This window comes from Thermobia domestica, chromosome 1 (assembly GCF_964235325.1).
Source record: "Thermobia domestica chromosome 1, izTheDome1.hap1.1, whole genome shotgun sequence".
NCBI lineage: Eukaryota > Metazoa > Arthropoda > Insecta > Zygentoma > Lepismatidae > Thermobia > Thermobia domestica.
In genome coordinates this window covers 268,779,732-268,798,083 of record NC_137454.1, presented here as the reverse complement: position 1 = coordinate 268,798,083, position 18,352 = coordinate 268,779,732, and the positions used below count along the sequence as shown (strand labels likewise).

Sequence of the window (18,352 nt, the reverse complement as noted above, 5' to 3'; positions counted from 1 at the left end):
CCATGAATACTTTGCACTTGTGGAAAGTCAGGCCCCTTGTATATTATAGGTTTTCCTATAGGCAATGGCTTACGTGCCATTACCCACGGATAAAGACTGGTAATATCATAATATGCCACAAACTCTTCGCTGGTACATTCGTACAAGGCATTAAAACATTCTGTACGCCCACCATGAAAACTATCTTTAGGTACCAGATGATCAACAAGATCATGACACTGTGTTTGAATAAACTGTTGTAATTTCTTATCGTTTTTTACCATGTGGTCCCATTCACATTCCCACATTTCAATGACATTAAGATTTAATTTTTTAAGAAATGCTATTTTTGTGGTGGTGTTTTCATACCGATCTTGTACTGATGTACCTTGCTTAGAGGATGAATCTAGGGATACGTGTCGTAGTGTAGGATAACAGTTTAAACATCCGTGATAGTAACATCCATGAAATTCGTAAACTGTATTTGTTTTAGTTTCAAATCCATCAACCTTATACCTTCCAAATCGTTTTTCCAAACCATTTCCAGAATGAAGAATTTTATTACCAGTAGTACGTTCTAAGTATCGTAACCAATACATTGCCTTCAGACTTTGACGATCACGATGGTCAAACCCATAAGGTGGAATAATTGGAATAATTTCTTTGGGTAAATATAAGGTACGATATGTTAGTATTGCCAAACTAGCAATAGTTGGTGCAGCGATAAAACATTGGATACCATTTGTTTTGTCTTCAATTAAGTTTGAAAATTTAATGACAGCCTCTGCTAAAATTTTAACATCATTCCGACAATATTCAATCATTTCCTTTTGGAGATTATACTCCTCATTACTTGCAACACGTTCTTTGTGCCATATGATAAGTTGCTCTCGATCTTCAGTGCTCCTTGAATCAGCATCAAAATATTTTAGATCAGGAATTTGGCCTATATAATTTTGGTTTTCTAGTGTATTAAACAAGTACGGAAAATCTCCCTTTCGTAAATTTGCAGAAAGCCCTAACGTCTTAGGTAATTTAGATAATTTAACTCCCATATACAAATATGTGTCACGAAAGTAAATCTTTTGTCCTAAACGCATTTCAATAATTTTTTGCCCTGACATTATTACTTCAGGTGTAAAATGATGGTTTATGATCAAAGTTTTAGCACAGAATTGCATATCATAATTACTGCCATTATGGGAAAGCACAATGATTTTTTTAAACATTGGTCGAGTTATTAATACATGATTAACAAATTCTTCAATGTTGTGAAAATCAAACGAACGGAATCCATTTTTATCACCGCATACAAAGCATGTATCATCAAGCTTCATGTCCTTACACTTGTAACAAGCATGAATACAATTTACAAAATTTACGTGATGTTCTTGTTCTCCTTGTTCATTTTTAGGAAGTAACATTGTTTCTACATCAAAGATAATGTACAAAAAGGTATCTACATGCTGCATCATAGCCGTTTGAACAAAACAAATATGATCATCGCTTACATATGAGTAACATGTTTTACAATAACGTTCACCACATTCATGTTCAGACTTGCGTGAACGCATGTCAATCATAGTACCACAATGGACACAAATTTTCTTTGTTTCGCATAAACTCTTTCCGGAAACATTTATTGTTTTATGATTAGCAAAACATTCTTCTGAAGAAAACAGTCTATGACAATTAATGCATTCGCGTTTAATATTATTATCATTATTACAAACATTGTGATACTTTTCACACATTGGGCATTTGAAGTTACACTTATGATTTTCTGTACGATGATAACCTTCCAAACAATACTGACAATAATTTTTCTTGTTTAATAGTGTTGTAATACTAGTAATTAATTCATAGTGTCCCTCCGTATACAAAATTAAAATTTTCTTTGATGCATATATTCCAGGATAAATTACATTGTAGTTTCGAGTTAAACGATTTTTTTCGTAAACAACAATTTGATAATGAGGTGCTAACTTATTTTGAAACTTTTTTACATCATCAATAGTACATCCATCATGGATTTCAATGTCAACTTTAGCACTGACACACAAATCCTTTGCTTGTTTCATCAATCGTTCAGAATGATTTTTCAATTCATATACGTAATTATAACGATGATCAGCCCTACCCATTCCAAGAATAATACTCTTGGGAAGACAATACACATTCTTTTGTACAGGAATAGTACATTGATGCATATGTGTTACAAGATCAACATATTTTGATGAACCCATAGTTCGTCCCCTACCTTTACGTGAATCAACAATATGAATTTTGAAATTTACTTTATCACCTAATAAATAATTTTCATTACTATTTAAAACATTTTCAATTTTACGAAATAAAATGTCGGAGCTTAAATTTGACTTTTGACGCCACGAAATGTATATTGGTTTATTAATTGTGGAAGCAGAACTTTCTATTGTTATACCAACATACACATCATCATCGGCATCATTTAAAACATGATCCTTTACAAATTCAAATAACAACTGAATATATTTTTCAGGATCATCTATTCCACTAGTGTGCATACGTTCAATTGTAACTTCCTTTCCCGTAAGTCCAAAATAAGTATAATGTTTGGTTCTATTATTAACAATACGAAAATATTCATTTGTTTTACCACTCCCATACATGGTAGGTTGTGATACATTATTAGTATTAGGACTTGGAAAGTTTATAAAATTTTCCATGAAAACGCTAAAATCATTTGTAGTTAAACTATTAGCTTTTCCTTCAGACACAAGTTCCATAAACTTCTCACGAGCTAAATTCTTTATATTATCTTGACGAAAGAAGCCTACATGATATAAATCAATAATATCTTTTGCAGACTTACATTTTTTCAAAACAACATGAGAATCACAACCAAAATGCATAAACAACGCCTGCAATAACTTGGAATAAGCTTCATTGCTTACCCTTGCACCCGTAGCATGACATTGTGTTATCACTTCCCATGTAAATAAAACTTCGTTTGGATTTTCATATCCACGTGCTTCTTGTGCCGACAACATGGTACAGATGACAGATTGTCCTTCCATTGTGTGATTGACACACTAAATATGTAATTGCAATATGAATTTTTTGTCTTATACAGTAAATATTTTACACAATAATGTACACAGAACTTTGATATTTCTTTTCACAGTTTTTTAAATGATAAGGTTTCGTAAGTAGACTTTTATGATATGATTCACAATGTGTTGACCAAAGATACACTTTTTAAGAATTTTACACTTACCAGTAAGTATAATAATAAAACTTTCCTGAACTTGTTTTAGTTCACAACAGATTTAGTTGTAAGTTTACCGACAGCACACTTAAAAGCTTGTCGGGAATTGCACTAACACTGGCCGTTAACTACAATCATAAAAGTTCCCGTAACTTTTTTCAGTTTAGTATCGATGCACTACCACTTGTCACTCACTAAGTATATTTTAGTTCACCGAAGATATACTTTTAAGTTTATCGGTTAATCCTTTAGCACTTTCCGATAATTGTAATTTACAAATTGCCGTAATGAGATTGTTTTACATTAATTACAGCACGCAGAGTACAAACAGGAAGTGTGTTTACTTTTTATTGATTGTTTATTATTAACACTAGTAAATGGAAATTTCAAGAACTCCACACGAAGATTCCCGAAGATTGCCGAAGGTTCCCGAAGTTTCCCGAAGTTTTCCGAACATTGCCGAACCTAACCGAAGATGAACATGAGAGTTTATTCACAATTCCTGTACATGTTGGTTAATGTACCACACGAATGGTTTCGAAAATTGCCGAACTTAACCGAAGATGGACATAAGAATGTATGAACAATTCCTGTACACGTTTAGTAAATGTAACTTGCAAAAGTCTTGTAACTTTAAAAATCAGCAAAGATATATTTCAAAGTTTATTATTAGATGTAACTTTGTAACAAAATCGGTATTTTAAAATAAATGATTTAACAACAGAGAGTATACCAATGATTGGCTTTACTTTAAGAGTAGTAATTCTATAGTGCGCGGCGCGGCTTGCTGCGCGGGATTTATAGTTTAAAATTTAATCTCGTACCCAAACGCACTTAGTTTTTTGTAATCTCGTACCCAAACGCAGTTAGCTTTGTAATCTCGTACACAGGTGCTTTAACATATTTTAAATTAGTAACAGTAATATTACATAATGTAATATAATTTGTAAATGCACTATTAAAGTTTGCAACACTTTAAATAATTATAGCTACTTGTTTTGTATGCTTTTCCACTGTGTTATTGGCCTAAAAAAATTCCTTTGTTAGTAGTGCTAAGAATTTGTTTTGTTTGCATTGCTACAGGTGTTTAAACTGGTTTAAACCGGTTTAAACTAGTTTATTGTTTTTGTTATACAATTATTCAGTTCTGCATGAACTTCGTTGTTAAATTTGATTGTGAAAATATAAAAATTCCTGTGCAAGCTCATTATTTAATTAACCTTTCATAATAAATTAACCGAACACTACGTGTCAGCATACGAAAGATAATTTGAAAATATTAAAAGTTGTGTCAACCTACAAATAATTCCAATAGAAACACAAAGTAACATAGGTACAAATATTTTATTCGTTCGCTTCATTAGCAGCTCAGAGGAATTACATTCCGAAAATATTAAAATTAACAAAACATAAATATAAGAAAGTTATTTTAGCATGACACAAGATGATTAAACTTAAAATTTATTACATAAAGCTCTTTGATTGTTAAATGGAGAAGTAAAATTTAAGTCAGTGTTGCAATTGAATACAGAAACTATCAGTAAAAGTACAAGTTTTCAAAGTAAAGTGTAGAAACAAAACTTAAAACACAATGTTGCAATCTAAATTGGAAAGAAAATTAAAAATACAACTTACAAACAAAATGTAGAAACCGAAAATAAAATTGCAGAAGCAAAATTAATACTACAAGTTTAAAAAATTGAAACTGACATGAAAATACAGAAACAAAATTAAAACAACGCTACAATCTAAATTTAAAGTACAAGTTCCCAAAAGTAAAGTGCAGAAACAAAACTTAAAACACAATGTTGCAATCCAAATTGTAAAAGAAAAAAATTAAAAGTACAAGTTTAAAAAAAATGAAACATGCAAACTAAAAAATAAAAAATACAGAAACAAAACTTAAAACACAATGTTGCAATCCAAATTGCAAAAGAAAATTAAAAGTATAACTTTAAAACACGATGTTACATTACAAATTCCGAAACAAAATAAAAATTACAACTGAAGAAATAAAAAATGTAAACTGAAAAACTAAAAATGCAGGAATAAAAAATTTTAAAGTACACAATGTTGCAATCTAAATTGCAAAATGAAAATAACAAGGAGGAAACAAATTTTAAAAAATGCAAAACTGAAAACAAAAAAAAATACAAAATAAGATTAAAACAATGTTGCAATCGAAAATACAGAAAGAAAATAAAAATACAAACATAAAACTTATACGAAACATTATGTAGTAGTATAGCACGTAGATCTCACCAACTTTGTCCACAAATCTCACCAAAGCTGGTGCAAACTCATGTTATTAAAATAATGACGTGCTATACTACTACATAATGTTTCGTATAAGTTTTATGTTTGTATTTTTATTTTCTTTCTGTATTTTCGATTGCAACATTGTTTTAATCTTATTTTGTATTTTTTTTGTTTTCAGTTTTGCATTTTTTAAAATTTGTTTCCTCCTTGTTATTTTCATTTTGCAATTTAGATTGCAACATTGTGTACTTTAAAATTTTTTATTCCTGCATTTTTAGTTTTTCAGTTTACATTTTTTATTTCTTCAGTTGTAATTTTTATTTTGTTTCGGAATTTGTAATGTAACATCGTGTTTTAAAGTTATACTTTTAATTTTCTTTTGCAATTTGGATTGCAACATTGTGTTTTAAGTTTTGTTTCTGTATTTTTTATTTTTTAGTTTGCATGTTTCATTTTTTTTAAACTTGTACTTTTAATTTTTTTCTTTTACAATTTGGATTGCAACATTGTGTTTTAAGTTTTGTTTCTGCACTTTACTTTTGGGAACTTGTACTTTAAATTTAGATTGTAGCGTTGTTTTAATTTTGTTTCTGTATTTTCATGTCAGTTTCAATTTTTTAAACTTGTAGTATTAATTTTGCTTCTGCAATTTTATTTTCGGTTTCTACATTTTGTTTGTAAGTTGTATTTTTAATTTTCTTTCCAATTTAGATTGCAACATTGTGTTTTAAGTTTTGTTTCTACACTTTACTTTGAAAACTTGTACTTTTACTGATAGTTTCTGTATTCAATTGCAACACTGACTTAAATTTTACTTCTCCATTTAACAATCAAAGAGCTTTATGTAATAAATTTTAAGTTTAATCATCTTGTGTCATGCTAAAATAACTTTCTTATATTTATGTTTTGTTAATTTTAATATTTTCGGAATGTAATTCCTCAGAGCTGCTAATGAAGCGAACGAATAAAATATTTGTACCTATGTTACTTTGTGTTTCTATTGGAATTATTTGTAGGTTGACACAACTTTTAATATTTTCAAATTATCTTTCGTATGCTGACACGTAGTGTTCGGTTAATTTATTATGAAAGGTTAATTAAATAATGAGCTTGCACAGGAATTTTTATATTTTCACAATCAAATTTAACAACGAAGTTCATGCAGAACTGAATAATTGTATAACAAAAACAATAAACTAGTTTAAACCGGTTTAAACCAGTTTAAACACCTGTAGCAATGCAAACAAAACAAATTCTTAGCACTACTAACAAAGGAATTTTTTAGGCCAATAACACAGTGGAAAAGCATACAAAACAAGTAGCTATAATTATTTAAAGTGTTGCAAACTTTAATAGTGCATTTACAAATTATATTACATTATGTAATATTACTGTTACTAATTTAAAATATGTTAAAGCACCTGTGTACGAGATTACAAAGCTAACTGCGTTTGGGTACGAGATTACAAAAAACTAAGTGCGTTTGGGTACGAGATTAAATTTTAAACTATAAATCCCGCGCAGCAAGCCGCGCCGCGCACTATAGAATTACTACTCTTAAAGTAAAGCCAATCATTGGTATACTCTCTGTTGTTAAATCATTTATTTTAAAATACCGATTTTGTTACAAAGTTACATCTAATAATAAACTTTGAAATATATCTTTGCTGATTTTTAAAGTTACAAGACTTTTGCAAGTTACATTTACTAAACGTGTACAGGAATTGTTCATACATTCTTATGTCCTTCTTCGGTTAAGTTCGGCAATTTTCGAAACCATTCGTGTGGTACATTAACCAACATGTACAGGAATTGTGAATAAACTCTCATGTTCATCTTCGGTTAGGTTCGGCAATGTTCGGAAAACTTCGGGAAACTTCGGGAACCTTCGGCAATCTTCGGGAATCTTCGTGTGGAGTTCTTGAAATTTCCATTTACTAGTGTTAATAATAAACAATCAATAAAAAGTAAACACACTTCCTGTTTGTACTCTGCGTGCTGTAATTAATGTAAAACAATCTCATTACGGCAATTTGTAAATTACAATTATCGGAAAGTGCTAAAGGATTAACCGATAAACTTAAAAGTATATCTTCGGTGAACTAAAATATACTTAGTGAGTGACAAGTGGTAGTGCATCGATACTAAACTGAAAAAAGTTACGGGAACTTTTATGATTGTAGTTAACGGCCAGTGTTAGTGCAATTCCCGACAAGCTTTTAAGTGTGCTGTCGGTAAACTTACAACTAAATCTGTTGTGAACTAAAACAAGTTCAGGAAAGTTTTATTATTATACTTACTGGTAAGTGTAAAATTCTTAAAAAGTGTATCTTTGGTCAACACATTGTGAATCATATCATAAAAGTCTACTTACGAAACCTTATCATTTAAAAAACTGTGAAAAGAAATATCAAAGTTCTGTGTACATTATTGTGTAAAATATTTACTGTATAAGACAAAAAATTCATATTGCAATTACATATTTAGTGTGTCAATCACACAATGGAAGGACAATCTGTCATCTGTACCATGTTGTCGGCACAAGAAGCACGTGGATATGAAAATCCAAACGAAGTTTTATTTACATGGGAAGTGATAACACAATGTCATGCTACGGGTGCAAGGGTAAGCAATGAAGCTTATTCCAAGTTATTGCAGGCGTTGTTTATGCATTTTGGTTGTGATTCTCATGTTGTTTTGAAAAAATGTAAGTCTGCAAAAGATATTATTGATTTATATCATGTAGGCTTCTTTCGTCAAGATAATATAAAGAATTTAGCTCGTGAGAAGTTTATGGAACTTGTGTCTGAAGGAAAAGCTAATAGTTTAACTACAAATGATTTTAGCGTTTTCATGGAAAATTTTATAAACTTTCCAAGTCCTAATACTAATAATGTATCACAACCTACCATGTATGGGAGTGGTAAAACAAATGAATATTTTCGTATTGTTAATAATAGAACCAAACATTATACTTATTTTGGACTTACGGGAAAGGAAGTTACAATTGAACGTATGCACACTAGTGGAATAGATGATCCTGAAAAATATATTCAGTTGTTATTTGAATTTGTAAAGGATCATGTTTTAAATGATGCCGATGATGATATGTATGTTGGTATAACAATAGAAAGTTCTGCTTCCACAATTAATAAACCAATATACATTTCGTGGCGTCAAAAGTCAAATTTAAGCTCCGACATTTTATTTCGTAAAATTGAAAATGTTTTAAATAGTAATGAAAATTATTTATTAGGTGATAAAGTAAATTTCAAAATTCATATTGTTGATTCACGTAAAGGTAGGGGACGAACTATGGGTTCATCAAAATATGTTGATCTTGTAACACATATGCATCAATGTACTATTCCTGTACAAAAGAATGTGTATTGTCTTCCCAAGAGTATTATTCTTGGAATGGGTAGGGCTGATCATCGTTATAATTACGTATATGAATTGAAAAATCATTCTGAACGATTGATGAAACAAGCAAAGGATTTGTGTGTCAGTGCTAAAGTTGACATTGAAATCCATGATGGATGTACTATTGATGATGTAAAAAAGTTTCAAAATAAGTTAGCACCTCATTATCAAATTGTTGTTTACGAAAAAAATCGTTTAACTCGAAACTACAATGTAATTTATCCTGGAATATATGCATCAAAGAAAATTTTAATTTTGTATACGGAGGGACACTATGAATTAATTACTAGTATTACAACACTATTAAACAAGAAAAATTATTGTCAGTATTGTTTGAAAGGTTATCATCGTACAGAAAATCATAAGTGTAACTTCAAATGCCCAATGTGTGAAAAGTATCACAATGTTTGTAATAATGATAATAATATTAAACGCGAATGCATTAATTGTCATAGACTGTTTTCTTCAGAAGAATGTTTTGCTAATCATAAAACAATAAATGTTTCCGGAAAGAGTTTATGCGAAACAAAGAAAATTTGTGTCCATTGTGGTACTATGATTGACATGCGTTCACGCAAGTCTGAACATGAATGTGGTGAACGTTATTGTAAAACATGTTACTCATATGTAAGCGATGATCATATTTGTTTTGTTCAAACGGCTATGATGCAGCATGTAGATACCTTTTTGTACATTATCTTTGATGTAGAAACAATGTTACTTCCTAAAAATGAACAAGGAGAACAAGAACATCACGTAAATTTTGTAAATTGTATTCATGCTTGTTACAAGTGTAAGGACATGAAGCTTGATGATACATGCTTTGTATGCGGTGATAAAAATGGATTCCGTTCGTTTGATTTTCACAACATTGAAGAATTTGTTAATCATGTATTAATAACTCGACCAATGTTTAAAAAAATCATTGTGCTTTCCCATAATGGCAGTAATTATGATATGCAATTCTGTGCTAAAACTTTGATCATAAACCATCATTTTACACCTGAAGTAATAATGTCAGGGCAAAAAATTATTGAAATGCGTTTAGGACAAAAGATTTACTTTCGTGACACATATTTGTATATGGGAGTTAAATTATCTAAATTACCTAAGACGTTAGGGCTTTCTGCAAATTTACGAAAGGGAGATTTTCCGTACTTGTTTAATACACTAGAAAACCAAAATTATATAGGCCAAATTCCTGATCTAAAATATTTTGATGCTGATTCAAGGAGCACTGAAGATCGAGAGCAACTTATCATATGGCACAAAGAACGTGTTGCAAGTAATGAGGAGTATAATCTCCAAAAGGAAATGATTGAATATTGTCGGAATGATGTTAAAATTTTAGCAGAGGCTGTCATTAAATTTTCAAACTTAATTGAAGACAAAACAAATGGTATCCAATGTTTTATCGCTGCACCAACTATTGCTAGTTTGGCAATACTAACATATCGTACCTTATATTTACCCAAAGAAATTATTCCAATTATTCCACCTTATGGGTTTGACCATCGTGATCGTCAAAGTCTGAAGGCAATGTATTGGTTACGATACTTAGAACGTACTACTGGTAATAAAATTCTTCATTCTGGAAATGGTTTGGAAAAACGATTTGGAAGGTATAAGGTTGATGGATTTGAAACTAAAACAAATACAGTTTACGAATTTCATGGATGTTACTATCACGGATGTTTAAACTGTTATCCTACACTACGACACGTATCCCTAGATTCATCCTCTAAGCAAGGTACATCAGTACAAGATCGGTATGAAAACACCACCACAAAAATAGCATTTCTTAAAAAATTAAATCTTAATGTCATTGAAATGTGGGAATGTGAATGGGACCACATGGTAAAAAACGATAAGAAATTACAACAGTTTATTCAAACACAGTGTCATGATCTTGTTGATCATCTGGTACCTAAAGATAGTTTTCATGGTGGGCGTACAGAATGTTTTAATGCCTTGTACGAATGTACCAGCGAAGAGTTTGTGGCATATTATGATATTACCAGTCTTTATCCGTGGGTAATGGCACGTAAGCCATTGCCTATAGGAAAACCTATAATATACAAGGGGCCTGACTTTCCACAAGTGCAAAGTATTCATGGATTAGTGAAATGTAGTATCTTGCCTCCCAAAGACTTATATTTTCCAATTTTACCATATACATGTAATGATCGCCTTTTGTTTGGGTTATGTCGTACGTGTATGGAACAAAGTGACAACATTTGCATCCATAATGATGCCGAGCGTGTCCTTACTGGTACATACTGTACTCCTGAACTTCATGTGGCTTTAGATCTCGGATACAAAATTCTACAAATTATTGAAATTTGGGAATTCAAATTATCTGGATCAGAAAATAATCTGTTTAAAGATTATGTCAATTCCTTCTTAAAAATGAAGCAGGAGTCTTCAGGATTTCCTAGCTGGTGCAAAACTAAACAAGATCAAGAAAAATATATTACAGACTATTATGAACATGAATGCATTCAGTTAACGGAAAATAACATTCAATCAAATCCTGGTCTAAGATATATTTCCAAAATATTTCTCAATTCCTTGTATGGAAAATGGGGACAAAGAACAGATTTATCTCAATCTGTAATTGTAGATACTCCAGAAAAATTTTTAAGTTATCTATGGGCACCCCAATATGAGGTACAAACTGTATTGCCTATTGGAGAGCGGCATCTCATTGTATCATATAAAAACATTGAAAACAAAAACAAGCCATGGAAATTTTCCAATGTTGTCCTTGCAGCCTTTATCACCTCTTGGGCACGTCTAAAACTTTATGAATTATTGACAGCTATTGATCCTGAGCGTGTATTGTACTGCGACACTGATAGTATTATGTTTGTGCAACCACGTAATGAAAAGCCTCCACTTTCTTTGGGTTCCTATTTAGGTCAGTTAACTAATGAAGTTCCTGATGGCTGGGAAATTGATGCATTTATAGGCTTAGGGCCAAAAAATTATGCCTATAGAATGAAAGAAGTTCAAACAGGGAAGGTAGATTATGTATTTAAAATTAGAGGAATTACTTTAAATCATCGTACACGACAAGAAATTAACTTTGATCATTTTTATCAACTAGTTCAAGATAAAGCTGACAAAAAACAGTTACACAATCCAGGAAGAATTGTTCGTAAGCCTGGGTTTGTCATCGTATCCAAGTCTGAAACTAAAACACATCAGAAAGTTCAAAATAAAAGACGACGATTAAATCATAACAGTATTACTGACTATAGAACATTGCCATATGGTTATCAAAGTATTAAGTGGGTGAAATGATTGGTATTCTGTATATATGTAAATAGTAAACTGTCTAAAGGTACTATAATGTCATAGCATGGTCATAATATCATCAAATATGTCCATAAGTTTTGCTATCTGTTGGTACTTGTACGTATATATAATGTAAATATCTTATTTAAATATATCTATATATGTATATCAATATGCCAATATTGGAAAATACAATATTGTAGACTATATAAATACAATAAAGCGTTACAATTTATAATAATATGTTTTATTTCTCCAAACAAATATTCATATCATACGAAGTATCTGTATTCTATATAAGATAAAGAAAGAATACGTATGTTTCATATAAGGTTATTTATACGTATTTTATGCTCCTACAATAAATGACTCTAAGTTGAAAACCATATTGTTGTCATAATGTCTTCTATAAGGTGAACAAGCATCTTAGAAGTAAGTAAAGGTATCAATATAAGACATTAGAATACTATACTGAAAAGATATCTATATGTAAATGGGTTATAACATAGTGATATCCTTTGTGCTTCAAATATCCGTACAACATCTGTGGTATGCTCACATTTTGAGGTAACATGATGTGTTCAGCCTCACAGTTTGAGTAACAAACAATCCAATGAATATTACGAGAGGTTAAATACGTAAAATCACAATATATACATTCTAACATGGTATTCAAGGTAATCTATATACATAAGGAATCAATTCATGTGTTTGCATTCACATAGCGTATCACCACAACAACATATACAGCTCTACAATATATATAACCCTACAATAGAAACACTTCAGGTGTTTGCATCCCCCATAGTATAGCCCCTAAAGCTACGCAACCAACAACACATGCTTAAAACACTTACATGCAAACGATAGATAATATGTCTACAATATGATACATATATTCCTGTCCGATATCAAAAACCAATATACATACATACATACATAAACCCACTTACAAACTAATCATATATACATGCAATTTCTTATTCGTCTAAGCTTCGTACAACATTAGACCCATACAGTATCCAAAAACACAATATTCTATGCTAAAATCCCCTATCAGCTACACATACATGTAGCCCCTTACAAACTAATCACATATACATGCAATTTGTCATTCGTCTAAACTTCGTACACCCTTAGACCCATATAGTATCCAAAAGATGATATTCTATGTTAAAATCACATATCAACTACACATACATGTACCCGCTTACAAACTAATCATATACACATGCAATTTGTCATTCATCTAAGCTTCGTACACCCTTAGACCCATACAATATCCAAAAGATGATATTCTATGTTAAAATCACATATCAACTACACATAGATGTACCCACTTACAAAGTAATCATATATACATGCAATTTGTCATTCGTCTAAGCTTCGTACACCCTTAGACCCATATAGTATCCAAAAGATGATATTCTATGTTAAAATCACATATCAGCTACACATAGATGTACCCAGTTACAAAGTAATCATATATACATGCAATTTGTCATTCGTCTAAGCTTCGTACACCCTTAGACCCATACAGTATTCAAAAGATGATATTCTATGCTAAAATCCCATATCAACTACTGAAAATACAATATCATTACATAAAATATGTTTCTTAGAGTTGCGCGCATTTCCTTCCACATTATCTCATACATTTACGTACAATACGCAGTGCCGTATATTACATATATCCGCAAAATGCCTCTAAATATACGAAAAACAGTAAAATCCATTCTTTGTAATCCTTTTCTTTAGCATCTCATTAATATTCATTATCATCTCATTAATATTCATAAATAATTAATTCATTACTCTAGTTTTTTAAAAGGATAAAATCATTTATGCAAAAAAAAATACCTACAGAAATCTTCCTTCAAAACTTCTTCCAAAAGCACAAAAGGGAAAGTTGTCTTGCGTACACATTCATTCACTCTTTTTTTTCCTCTTTGAAACTCAGGTAGGAACGCTCACTCTTTTTTTCCCCCTTTACGTATGTGGCAAGGTCTTAACAAAATGCGTAAGAAGTCAAACGCCGGTTTAAAGTGATCCTTTGCTCACAAAACAAAAACACACTTCACCCCTCCATCTTATATGCGGTTTCCTCAATATGGGGCAATACATTAACTTTTAAAAAATGACACGTACCTATCTCATTCTTAAATTTTCTGTCGTTAGAATAATGATTCTTATTTCTTTCTTTTTTCACATATTTTTCAGTTTCCATGCAGTAGAAGTCACAGTCCCCCCCATTAAGCAATGTCCAGAGAAAAGTACAGTTCGCCCTCCACCTCCAAAAACCCTGGAACACACACATACAAGCAGGTGTCTATGTTACGTTCAGTACTCCGTCAAAGGGCTCCCTCCCTCCTACGCCTTACATCTTAGACAGTCAATATATTTTAACATTTGTTCTTTATCCAGAGTTTCCCATGTTTCTAAATACATGAAACTAACTTATTTAACATGTCTTTCTCACCTCCTACGGTTCAAGTATTGTGCAACATCCATATGTCACATTAAATTGACACTTTTCTTACTTCCTTAATTGACACAATGATGAAATTACGAGACAGCTTGAAAAGAAGCATCTGGTACGCTTACAAAAGCTAATTGTCGGCTAATTATTGAAGAAAGACCTCACACGAAGGTTACATACAGCCCAAAGCCTACTGAGCATGTATTATTTGCAATCTTTACATATTTTTCTTGTATAATGCAATTCCTACTTTTGGAGTATGAAAATACTGACCATTTCAACAGAGACAGTTTTAAACTGAGTGGTTTTTACCCAAAAAAATCTATTGCTCGGTTTTCTTCTGGATATTGCGTCCATTCTGCCTAATATTAGTAAAATGATGCAAAAGGAACCAGTTTCGTACAATGAAATAGAGCAAGAATTGAATCTATAATCCAAGCTCTGAGAGAAATGCGTATGAAAGATGATGTCTACCAAAGTCTTTGTATTAGTGTACTGCAGACAAGCGTCTGATACAAGGAGTGATGATAGTGAGTTTGATCAAATAAGGGGGCAGGTAATCCAGGGTTTAGTAGACGATGTGGAAACAAGGTTTCCTTCTAATGATGTCCTAAAGTGTTTTTCAGTGTTTGAAAATAAAGATCGTAATAACATGAGTGGTTTATACGGTAACGTAGACGTATATAAAGAAGCTAAATTGTTTGGATTAAATCCTGATACTGCAGTGTTAGAATGGCTTGGTTTGATTTAGTTTAACGTCCCACGATTATGCCTGCTAGGCTAAAGGAGACGTGGACCTACTAATTATAATGGAATCCGACCACTTTGGTCGTTCAACTGTACACCACCGGGAATCGAACCAGGGACTACGTTAACCGAAGTCAAACGTGCTAGCCACTAGACCAAACGGGGGTTCTACAGTGTCAGAATGGAGAGAGTACAAGTCAAGTTCTAAGTCGGTAAATGATTTTCAAGTTCTTAAAGACTTAACGCGGAATGTTCTATGCCATTATCAACTGCTGCCTGTGAACGTGGATTCAGTGTTGCTCATATTAAAAGTTTCGAAAGAAACCGTATGTTGGCGAGTACCTTTCAATCTTTATTAACAATTAAACTCAGTGGATCTCCTTTAAAATTATGGGATGCTGTTACTGCTGCTCATACGTGGGTTTCTTCTGGCCGTCACATGTTCAACTCTTGTTACACACGGAAAGAAAGTGAAGTTTAATCTTATTTTTTTTCTCTAAGGTAAGATACGTTATTGCAAACTATATTTTAGGTCTATAAATATAGTAATACAATCATTCATTACTCGTATTATTGTGGCTCTCTCCGCTGGCCTACTGGTTAGCATTCGCGCACCATCTTCGGTGCACGGGGTCCCGGGTTCGATTCCCGGTGGAAGCGCCATACAAAAAATTGAACAATTACCGTGGTTCGGATTCCACCTTAAACTATAAGTCTACATCTCATAGCTTTGCTGCTGAAAAGGGACACTAAATTTAAATAAGCAAATCAATTGTATTGTTGTATTTGTGCTTTCATTTTCTAAGGTTTATCGTCCTACGAATATTCAGTAAAACTAAGGAAGACGGTCATGATGAGATAGATAATAATGGTGGATTAAGATAGTGGAAAGAGGCAAGAGGACCCCGAGAAAACCCACACACAATTGTTTGTATACCACAAGCAGAATTTGGCGCGAGCTAGGATCCAGCCAGGGATTCTACGCACCTGAGGTGACCGCTCAACCACTTAGGCAGCACAGCTTTTTGTTGTCTATCAAGTATTTGTATTGAAATCATACCTGTTATTTATAATAATATATTCTTGCATTTATAATACAATATAAATACATAGTATTATTTAGACTTACATAAGTGACCGGATATCTGAGCGACCAAACTGAAATACTAAATACTTAGCGAAGAAACGGGAATTTCATAAATAATAAAAACTATGCTCTGACTCTACTGCTCATGGGGGTCTATGGCCAGGTGAAGCGCTTCAAGTTAGTAGTTCTAATGCTTGGTTAGGACATCGGTTCTCAGGGGCTATTATTTCTGACTTATAGATCTCTACCGCATTTTCGTGAATGCAGTCTTCAATATGATGGTAAACACAAGGGTACTGTGCTCCCACGGAACTCTAACCCTGGACCATACGCACCGAAGTGTATATTAAATGCAGTAGATATGTTATCAATTTTGGTTAAATGAATAAATAACATTAAAGTATTTTTAAATAATAATGTCGACTAGTTTGAACATTTATTATTATTATTATTATTATTATTATTATTATTATTATTATTATTATTATTATTATTATTATTATTATTATTATTATTATTACTGCTGCTACTACTACTACTACTACTACTACTAATAATAATAATAATAATAATAATAATAATAATAATCCATTAAAATTTCAACTTTTTGGAGGCTCCACGATGCATTAGGGTGGATCGCTGAACTTCTTCCCCCCCACCATTTTCAAATGATTTCGCACCCTGGAATATACTATACAGAAGAGCAACTTAAACCATTTGTCTATAATGTGATATTTCGCAGGACGCTCTGTACTCTTCACGGGTTCTTTATCAACGGTAACAGTATGTATTTATTGTACAGAACTGTGTTATACAGCAGAGTAAATAAAACCGTTTATCTTTGATGTGGTTTCACAAGGGCGCCTTACATGAAGGGCGCACTGTATTAAATCACGGGTTTTTTACCAATAACAATTGTAACAATTTATTATTACGAGTATTAAAAAAATGTATCTTTATTTATAACGTGATGTTTCAGAGGGCGCACCGGCACGGTATCCCAATGGGCCAGTACGGGCCTGTCGCTTACTCTGAGAGAACACAGACAAAGAATATTGGAGAATAAAATCCCTAGGTGAATATTCGGTCCCAAGAACCACATGAATGGGAAATGGCGGAAATTTCATAACGAGGAACTACATAACTTATATTGTTTACCAAACATTGTTACGGTTATGAAATCTAGGTAGCTCAAGTGGGCAGGTCATGTAGCCAGAATGGAAGAAAGTAGGAGTGGTTGGAAAGTTCTAACTGGAAATCTAATTGGAGAAAGACCAAGGAAGATCCTAGGCGAAGATGGGAGGACAATATTAAGACGGATCTCGCAGAAATTGGAGTATAAAGTAGAAAATGGATCCTGTTGCCTAAGCAGAGAAGTCAATGGAGAGCTTTCGTGAACACAGCATTCAACCTCCAGCCTCTATAGTCCAGGTAGTTAGTTAGCAGGCCTTTTTGCTTAAGAACAAAACAGAAACATGAAAAAGCAATTACATGAACAGAAAATATTAAGAATTTCCATGTTTTTATTTTGGTCATGTAGTTACATCTACGTGAAGTTAGCCCTTGCTTTCAAATTTCGATTCGATACTAAAATCTTTTGTTATTGATTGTGTTAAAGAAAAACTCGTTTGTTTCGAAAAAATAAAGATATATTTACAAAATAAAGTTGAGGGGGAAGGACAACTGGAAAGTACTGATCCTGTACTTTCAAATATCGATTCGAAATCGAAGCCATTCATTTGTGTTTCGTTTGATATTGATTGTTTTGAAGGAAAAAAAAATGTTTCAAAAAAAAAAAAACGTAAGGGTTACCAAATACAGTTAAGGG

General features: G+C 32.1%; 1 protein-coding gene across 1 annotated transcript in view; it reads left to right on the top strand.

Moving 5' to 3' along the window:
* Positions 1-18,352, top strand: part of LOC145661049 (vesicular acetylcholine transporter-like) — a 2,637,391-nt gene that overhangs the window by 2,364,582 nt on the left and 254,457 nt on the right. The window lies entirely within an intron of this gene.